Source organism: Molossus molossus, unplaced genomic scaffold, assembly GCF_014108415.1.
Source record: "Molossus molossus isolate mMolMol1 unplaced genomic scaffold, mMolMol1.p scaffold_m16_p_6, whole genome shotgun sequence".
NCBI lineage: Eukaryota > Metazoa > Chordata > Mammalia > Chiroptera > Molossidae > Molossus > Molossus molossus.
This window is the reverse complement of record NW_023425399.1, coordinates 64,245,872-64,255,886: the sequence shown is the minus strand read 5'-3', so window position 1 is coordinate 64,255,886 and position 10,015 is coordinate 64,245,872. Positions and strand designations below refer to the sequence as shown.

At 45.0% G+C, this 10,015-nt stretch overlaps 1 pseudogene; it reads right to left on the bottom strand.

Moving 5' to 3' along the window:
• Positions 1 to 3,996: 3,996 nt before the first annotated feature.
• Positions 3,997 to 4,660, bottom strand: LOC118618892 (annotated as a pseudogene).
• Between the last annotated feature and the right edge of the window lie 5,355 nt (positions 4,661 to 10,015).

The following is a 10,015-nucleotide window of genomic DNA, read 5'->3' as shown; positions in this document are numbered from 1 at the left end:
GCAGATAGCCTCTTCCCAACTTCTGAATTTTTCTAGAAGGGTAACATTTCATATTTGATAGACCTAAGCAGAAATGACAGGAAGAGATCATATTTCCTCTTACATTTTCATAAAAATTTGGAGGCAGGCAAATGGAGGGGTTCATAGCTAGTTATGCAGTTCTGGTGGAACCCTTTATTGAGACTAAGCCACAACCACCATAACCCGCCACTGCTGATACTGTGGGTGGGTTCCTTGTACGCCTGGCACTGCGCCGTCGTCTCCGGCCCTTGGAACACCCTCTGCTGGGTCATTGTTGCCCTCTGACAGATAGGACAAGGGAAGCTCAGGGGTCCTGTTACCTGGTGGAGTCCTGATAGTGAGGCGGAGGATCAGAGGAGCCAGGGAGAAAGTGGTGTCGTGAGGACTGGGACAGAGCTGACGAGGGACCCATCCGAGGACTGCTGAGCGGTGCTGATTACCCAACAGAGACAGAAACTCTACACTTGTAATGGTCCGGATCCTCATGATCGTGCATGTTCAGCAGCCCAGGTTTAGAAGCAGAAACAGCAGAAAGTTGCACTGATCTAGGATTGCTGTTTTGCTGAGCAAGGCAAGGACTGAGGAAACAGATGTGTGTGGAGACACTCAGAGCAGTAGATCTCCATGCTGGCTGTACCTCAGATCGCCTGGGAGTTTTTAAAGCGCATGAATGCCCCTTCTCTAGAGAGTCTGGTTTAATTAGCCCAGGGTGGAGGCTGCGCATAGCTGGCTTGTGAGGCTCCCCAGGTGAACATGCTCTCAGGGCTGAGAATGGCTCGAAGCAGAGCTTCTCAAGCGTCAGCAGCATCCGCATCACCTGGCTCTTTCTCAGAAATGCAAATTCACAGGTTTCATCCCAGACCTCCTGAATCAAAACCTTTGGGGATAAAGCCTAGCCAGCTGTGTTTAACAGCCCCCTGGGAGACTCTGACAAACCCTAACGTTTGAGAACCACTAGCTTAAAGGATCTGAGAGGGACCCGTGGAGTTTAAGATCTGCATAGTTGTGCAGGATATTGTGTGTGGCTGATGTGGAACCAAGACTCAGGTCACTGGAGTTCAGGGCACAGGGATGCTGGGGAGCTGTTTGTCACTGTGGGATAGTGAGCTCACTCAGGGAACAGGGATGAGTGCAGGAGCCTCAGTACAAAAGGGGTGTAGGCAGGTAAAAAAAGAAAATTTAATGGCAGATTCTGTGAGCAGAGATTTTTGAAGGCAGAGAGGTTGGTAATTCCTCAGAAACAGCTTGGGGAGCAGGCAAATGCTGACCTCATCTCTAGGCCCCGTGGTCCGGGGGTACAGGGTAGGCAGGCACTCCTCTTAGAGGCCCTGGGGAGAGTTGGTTTCAGGTCCTAGCCAGCAGGTGGAGAGGTGGAGACTGAGGATGCTCAGAGTATGCTGCAAAGCAAAGTTTCCAGAGGAAAAAGGCTTCCGGGAGGAGAGGAGCACAGGGCGCTCCAGGGAGGGAGGGAGTATGCACAATGGGGTGCCTGGGGCCACATCGAGGCCCAACTGCTCTCCCTTGTGAGACCTTGGAGGAAGTACTGAACCTCTCTGAGGCCCGGTCTGTTCATCTGTAAAATGGGGAGCCTGGGTGTTGTGGAGCCTGACGCCCCTTTGCTGGCTGGCGCCAGTCTGTCCCAACACCTGTCTGTTCTCCAAGCTTCCTCCTCCTTTCATCCTGGACTTGCTTTCTGTCCTGTCCTCACCTTTTCACCTACTTTCTATGTGACTCTGGGCAAATCAGAGTCACCAAGAGATGCTTATCTTCATCTGTGATAAAGGGGGCGACACTCACCTTTCAGAGCAGTGGTGAGATTAAATGTAGCAGCACCAATGCAGGCATCTGCTACGCTGAGGATCCTGACCGTTGACGTTGTTTCTGTCTCTCCCTTTCCCCACATTCAGGGCTGGATGGGGTCCAGCACTTCCTGTAGAAATTACCTGCCTGCCTCTGATGATCCCAAGCTGCTATTACAAATCTTTTCCCCTCTGTGCCTTCCAGAAGGTCTAAGGCGCTGTGGGGCAATCTCTCAAATACTGGCAAGGTGCTAAGGGGGGAAGGGGTGACAGGTGTGTCTCCTACTCCTGTACTTTCTGTTCACTAACCCATTGTTTCTATCTTTACTGCACATGAAATTTACCAGGGGTGGGGTGGGGTGGGGAGTTGGAGGACTTTCAAATATCACTGTCCCCACCCTAGACTTCGTAGTCCATACATCAGAATCACTTGATGTGATTCTAAGATGCTCCCAGTTTGCATCTTTCTCGGTTGGTTCTGAATACCTTGCTGGAAGTCATTGCCAGGGCAGATGATGGAGAAGATGCAATGGGCCCTTTCAGAACTTCTCATGTCTCATCCACTTGCAGAGAGGACCACCCACCCCCTCAGTCTGAAAGTTCCCTAGGTTCATGCTTCAAGCTCTGCAACTCTCCTGGGCCAAGTGAGCATGTCTTCGATGTCATTGCCATGTCTTGGAGAAAAGGTAACTTTGCCAAGAGCAACCCACACCAACATGGCTGCTTATGTTACCACAGCACTGCACCTAGTTTGTTCGGAAACACACTGGTTTCCACAAAGTGCAGTTGCCCTGAGACCTTGAATTAAGTGCTTTTCAATTGAGTCAGACTAAGAGCAGAAACCAATCCATTTTGAAAATTGCAATGAGAAATGCCTTCTTGAGGAATTATAGGAGCAAAAAATTGTCCTGTAATTTTTAAGCACAGCTTATCTTTCCCCCATTTAAACAAAGTTTATAAGAAAAAGATCGTGGTGCCTGGAACAGCCACGTAAAAAATGTCTATTTACAGATGTGCTTTTATATAGCGTCGGTATCGTGTCTGTTAACACATTAAAGTCACCTAAGTAACAAATTGAGAAATCATTAAAGAAAAAGGAAAAAGCGCAGCTGCCTCTAGAACTTAACCAGGATGTTGTTATCACCACCAACAGCGCCACACACGGGCCTGGTGAGTGCTTGCCAGGAGTTGAAGATTCCTCAACAGGGAAGGTCGCTGCGATGTAACAGCCTTTGCTGTGGCTACAGAGCCACCTTGTGGCTCGGTGCCGTATTGGTTACCGGGAAATGCACGGTGCCCCACCGTTCTCAACGCATCAGCACCCCTAAAATGCAGCTTGGGACACATCCTTGGTTGGAGTCTGTGAAAACCATTCCTCACACAGCACCGTACACGTGTTTGTAGAACCTTTCTGGACAGGGGACTGTGAGTAACACGGAAAGATCAAGTAACGAGGAGGGCAGGTTTGTAGCTGCTAAGAATTTGAGCTCTGGAAAATCTCTAACGCTTTAGGAATAACATTCATCCACCACGATCCTACACAACCAATTTACTGGTGAGGCCAGGAGAAAAAGCCATGCAGCCTTTTCTGAGTGACAAGAAAACAGTAACAATAGATATGAGACATTTCAGAATTTTCAAACGTTCTCAAGGCCTGCAGCTTGGCTGCCTGTGGGGAAAGAAATTTCCGCAGAATATGTTCCATCTCCCCGTGTTTTAATGTTTCTGTCAAATAGTGAAGGCCAATGTCAGGATTCTAGAATGCTCTATCTACAGGCCTCCCTCTCGTCTGACGTTATCTCGGTTTCAGGGAGATAGCACAGCACTGCCTGCAACACCGCTCTGTGGCCTATTCCAGTTTGAGTGACAGCTGGGCTTGTTAATTATGACCACTGCATAGCCTGAAGAAAATCTAATAAAAATCTTTATCAAATCATTTAAAATGAACAATATAATAATTTCTTGAACCACTTGAAATAAGCTTGAGAACTCTAGCAGAGAATATGCAGAATAACTCGAGATACACAATAACTCTGCGGATAGAAAGATATGATTTTGTAATTTTTAGAAATTTCATATTTGATATAGCTGCTCAGAAACAAAAGAACCTAAGTATGTTAGAAAGGACAAACATATATATATATATATATATATATATATATATATATATATATTAGATGAAGGCTACTTTTATTAAATGATTGATCCATGTAATTGCCAAGGCCACTATGCACAGGTAAGAGAGGCAAAGCTTTATTTCATGGTCTCTTCCTCCTTGGACAGAGTCCTTCTTGGCCTGGAGCCGCTCTTCACGGTGCTGGCGAGCTTCGTTGGTCTTAGACCTTCGGGCCTCAGCCTGGTCAGCCAGAAGCTTCTTGTGAGCCTTGTCTGCCTTTAGCTTGTGGGTGTGTTCCATGAGAATCCGCTTGTTTTTGAACACGTTACCCTTCGCTTTCAGGTACAGGCTGCGGTACATGTGGCGGTCGATCTTGGATTCACGGTATCTCGAGTAGCCGACGAAGAATTCTCATCCTCCTCATGCAGGTCACTTTCTCAGGCATTCGAGCATTGGCAGTACCCTTTCGCGTACCTATGCCCACATGCCTGCCCTTCCTGCGGGCCAGGTGTCTTTCCTGCATCGAGCCCGAGAACGGACAGTTACAGGTTCCGGATGATCAGCCCATCTTTGATCAGCTTCCGAATCTGCGGAGGGTGGTTGGCATTGGCGATTTCATTGGTCTCACTGGGGTCCAACCAGACCTTCTTTTTGCCACAGCGGAGGACGCTGGAGGCAAGCCTCTTCTGAAGCCTAAGCATACTCATGGTTGCTGCCGCAGCGTCGAAAGGCTAAAATATATTTTTTTGTTACTCCTCACCCAAGGATTTTTTCCATTGATTGTTTTTAGAGAGAATGGAAAGTAGAGAGGGAGAGGGAGGGGGAAGAGGAGAGGGAGGGGAGGGGGAGAGGGAGAGGGAGAGGGAGGGGGAAGGGGAGAGGGAGGGGGAGGGGAGAGGGAGAGGGAGGGGGAGGGGGAGAGGGAGGGGGAGAGGGAGGGAGAACATCAGTGTGAGAGAGACACATTGACTGGTTGCCTCATACATGTGCTCTGATGGGGGCCGGGGATGGAATCTGCAACCCAGGTACATGCCTTGACTGAGAATCAAAACCCTGACCATTCAGTCCAAGGGCAACACTCTTACCACTGAGCTACACCAGCCAGAGCAGGGTTTGGAATATTTTTGAAGAGGTTGTATATTACCTGATTTCAATGCTATAAATCTGTCAGTGCTACAGGAGTTTTGCTTGCAAGCAATTTATTTTGCTTCCAATTATAAAGCAATACATGTTTATTACATGAATTTGGAGGAAAAAAAGCGTGAATATAAAAAGAAAATAAATTACTCATATACCTAGTGTTATTAATATTTCATTGTATTGCTTTCAGTTTTTCTGTTTTGTCATATAGTTTTTTTAAAAAAATAGGTTGTGATAATAATAGATATATTGTTTCATTGTCCTATTATTATTTAACACAGTATCTCCAAATTCTTTATAAACATAATTTTAATAACTGTCTAATAAAGATAAAAAGTTAGGCACTGATATACATTTACATTTTTATTAAAGACACACAAAAAAGAGAAGGCAAATATGTAAACCAGGATTATCTCTTATTCCTTGCCATTTTAAATAACACTGCAGGGTGAGTGTTTGTGCAAAAATCTGTCTAGATTTAGAATTATCGCTCTGGGATAAAATAATATCTAAGAATACTCGTCTTACCCACACCCTCTACACAGATGCGTGAGTTAGGAAAGGACTCAGACCTTCCCCCAGATCATCATCCTTCTCTCGGTGAGTCAGTGAAATGTTTGGCTCCCTAGTTTGGATTCCCAGGCCCTTCATAATAGTTACCCACTCCCAACCCCAAACACACGCACACGTACACTACATAAGCAGATGAACGTGGTTTCCAAATTTTTCCTGTCTACACTCAATCCTTTCCTGTGCTCAGGCCACACACTTCCCTGAACCCCCAGCACTCAGGCTCTGCTCGTCATCCCAGCGCTGACCCGTGACGTGCCAGGCTCTAGAGGTGTGGAAATGATCAAGCATCCTTCGTTCTCTCACCTTCTGGAATCACTTCTCCTTTCCCCCAGCCATCCAAGTTCTACCCAGGCTTCCACTGTGGTTTGCAGTGTGCTGGGTAATCTCGGTTTGCGTGGCTCCCACACGTATCTCCCAGTTACATGTTATGGGGCCTGATTCATTTTCTTGGGTTACAGTGTAAATGGATTTTCTTGTCACCTTTTAAAATGCAAGTGCTCTTGGGAATGGTAATATGTTAAACTTTTATGGATCATAATTATCTTAATATGAACTAATTTATCAAGTCCTTCCATCCTTTCTTTGGTCCTCTCCTTGCTTCTGAGCAGTTTTATGTATATAAACACTTTAAAAAGCCAAATGGTTTACAAGGCTTATAACAAAACAAAAAAAGTCCCCTTCTCCAGCCCTCCCCGCGGCCAGTTCTGACTACTTAGGAGGCAGCCATTCTTTTAGCATTTTCTTCTGTTCTTTGCCTCCATATTTCTAAATAAAATGTGGGTGCTGTGATTTCTGGATTTCTCTTTATCTTTTCTTGCTTATTAGTTTTTGTGGTAGAAGATGAAGCTATAGCTCTTTTTACCCAAACCCACATAAACACACACACCCACAGACACGCACACATGAAAGTTTACATTCTTACAATAAATAGTATTCACAGCTGAGCCATATATGTACGCTAGTTAAATTTTTCTTCATTTACCACTTTATGTTGTTGTGACTCTTGAAGTTTTCTTTGTATGTGTTGTTTATTTATCCTCAAATTCTCTACCATTTATGTAATCTCAATATGTTTAAATACCTCAGATAATCTAATCAATTTCATCTTTTTTCATAAGACCTCCTCCTTGGGCTCCTGTCCTGTTCTAACCAGGGGCTTCCCACCACCTGCCTTTCCCGGTGCCTCTCCTGTGCTGCACTCCGGTGAGGCCCCGGCCTTGCCCTCTGGGTGCACTCTCTTATGTGATGAAGGACCTCTTCCAGCTTTCTGGAAAAGCGCACATGGAGAGTAAAACTTGAGACTTTGTACATCTAAAGTCTCTTTCCCTACCCGTATTCTTGACCAACAATTTAACTAGATACTGGAATCCTGGGCTGGGAATTATTTTCCCTCTGAAATTTAAAGGAATTGCTTCATTGTGTTTCTAATATTCGTTGGTGCTGCTATTATGATGCCTGATCCTTTCTCTATTACCTGTTTTTTTATTTAGAGCATTTAAGAATCTATTCCTTGTCCTAGTGTTCTGAAAGTGCCTTCGCATGGATCTTTTTTCATACATTGTGTTGAATATTCAATGACCCCTGTGAGCCTGATACTCCTATTTTCCAGTTCTGATAAATCATTTGTCTGTTCGTTTTCTCCCCTATGTTCTGTCTAGAATACCTTTCTGAAATGCCTATTTGTTTGTGGGACTTCCTGGAATGGCCATTTAATTTTCTTATTATTTTTCTCTTATATTTCATCTTCTGTTATTTTTCTACATTCTGAGAGATTTATCATCATTTTATTATCCACCTCTTCTCAATTTTTCATTTTTCTATTAGAATTTTTTCATCTCCTGATGAAGGGTGAACCCACTGTCCTTGTTTCATGGAACTATGAAGATTTAAATTATAATGTTTAAAAAGTGTTATTTTGCTCCTGTGTTATCATCATCTCCTCTGAGTTCCTTATTTTATTTGTTTTAGTTTCTGTCTTTCATGGGGAGTGGTGTTTCCTCAATGTCTGGTGATCCTTGGCTGCCTTCTTTAAGGGTGGGGCACTACAAATATTCATTAGAAGCTGTGTGTGTGTGTGTGTGTGTGTGTGTGTGTGTGTGTGTGTGTGGTGTGTGTGTGTGTGTGTGTGTATGTAGGGGAGATTCTTCTTCTTTTTTTGTTACTCCTCACCCAAGCCTATTTTTCCATTGATTTTTAGAAAGAGTGGAAGAGAGGGAAGAGAGGGAGAGAGAGAGACAGAGAGAGAGACAGAGACAGAGAGAGACATCGATGTGACATCAATCCTGCACATGCCCTGACCAGGCTGGTGATCAAACCTGCAACTGAGATACCTGCCCTGACTGAGATTCAAACCCAAGATACTTTGGTACAGGGACCGATGCTCTAGCCATTGAGCAACACTTTCCAGAACGATAGAGGAGATTATTTATTGACTTTTGGGCTTCACTGTGATTGAGTTGAGTTAACCACTGCATTCAAGGGCCCACAATTGCCAGCATCCTTAGGTATTTTCTTATAGTGTGGTCATGTTCCCCAACGAGGGACACTGGGAGGTGTGGATCCGGGTGTGAACACCTTGGAGCTACGTGGGGGAAGGGAGCTTGGGTTCTCATCACTTGATATATACTCTTTTGTTCAATCACCCTCTTTTCCTTACGTTCCAATATCTGCAAGTAAAGCTCTGGTCTTCTGATGTGACTGAGAAGAGGGAGTCACTCAGATGCATGGAACAGGAACAGCAGGCATGTGGGCTTATTGTTTCCCACGGATTTTCAAATAGCCTATTCTCAGCTCCACTTGCACCTCCATTTTCTAAGGTTCCTGACACAATTCCTGAGGCTTTCTCATCTTCTTGTGTTTTGTTTTCTCTATCATCCTGCCCCTGCACACTCCCCACTGATGGCAGAGTTTTCCACTTTCTGTAGCCTGTGAAGCCAGTTGCACTGTTCCTTCCAGCACCCGAAGCTTGGTTGTTGTCACCTCCACTCCTGGTTTCTCTTCCTGGTAGATTTCTGCTGTGTGGGGAGGCGATTTGTTGTTTATTTGTTTGTTTGTACTGTATGCATGTAATAGGAGAGTCAGTCAGGTCTTTTCCATGACAAAAAGTGAGTTGTCATAGCAGCAGGAGAGAAGTTCACGGCATTGGTGCCTGTCCACGGAGGGCATAGGATGGTGTCGGAAATTAGGAGGATCTTGACAGCAGAGCAGCACCTGGATGGCCCAGGTTCACAGGATAAAGGCTGCCAGGAAAGAAAAGGAGGTAGAGAGGAAAAATGAGAGAGTGTCAAAGAAAAACTGTTACAGTCAGCCCTCGTTTATCAAGGTTAATCAGTTCCAGACTCTACCGTGATAAATGAATTTCCGCGAAGTAGGAATCATCATTAATAAATAGAATATTTTCACAGAGCATAGAAAACCTGTTTACCACCTTCTAAATACATTTTTTTAACATTATTAGAGCCCTCTAGACATGAAATAACACACTTTAGTCACCATTACACTCATATTACCCAATATATTGGACAAAATAAGAGAAAAGACATATTAGACATTACAAATATCATATTATTATTGTACATTTAATTACACACACACAGTTCTTACACACAACCACTAACCTATGAAAATAGTGCAACTTGTTCCATGATGAAGTGATGAAGATGAAGAGATGTACTGCACAGCAAAGAAGAGCAAGGTTACTGCTCCTCTGAAGGCACAACCTCAGTAGGAGTCTTCAGGTGGTGCAGTATTTTCAGCAGGTGTGTCGTCATCTTCTTCCACTGAAGGAGTACTAGGAGTAGGCAGTGGGTGTCTGGGTGTGAGGCTGAAGAACACCGTGATAGGCAGTTGCTGGCACTGTCTTTTCATATGTGTGAGGAGGCTTTTGTAGGGTTCTATTGCTCCGTCAAGTGCATTCTGGAACTGCAATGCACGCATCATTTGTGGGTCCCATTTGCCAATCATGTCCTGTACTACCTTAATAGTTCTCATGACTTGTGAGAGACGCTCAAGTGTAAGGCCAACTTCCTCCTCCTGAACCCCAGGAACCTCTGGCTGCTCTTCCTCCTCCTCACTCACAGACTTAGTCATCTCCACCAGATCCTTGTCAGTTAAGGGGTCCAAATGTGTCTCTAGCAGCTCATCCACGTCATTGTGGGTCATTTCCATGAAACCTTCTCCTCCCAGCATCCGGGCTAGCCTAATTGCCTTATCCACTGCCGAGTTGCTTATATCCTTTGGGGTGAATCCTGTAGTCATGGACAATTTCAGGCCACAACATCTTCCAGCTGACCTTCACGGTCTCTCTTTATGTCCTTCAATGCGGCCTGGATGTTCTTCAGACAGGTCGTGAGGGTAGACTGCCGCC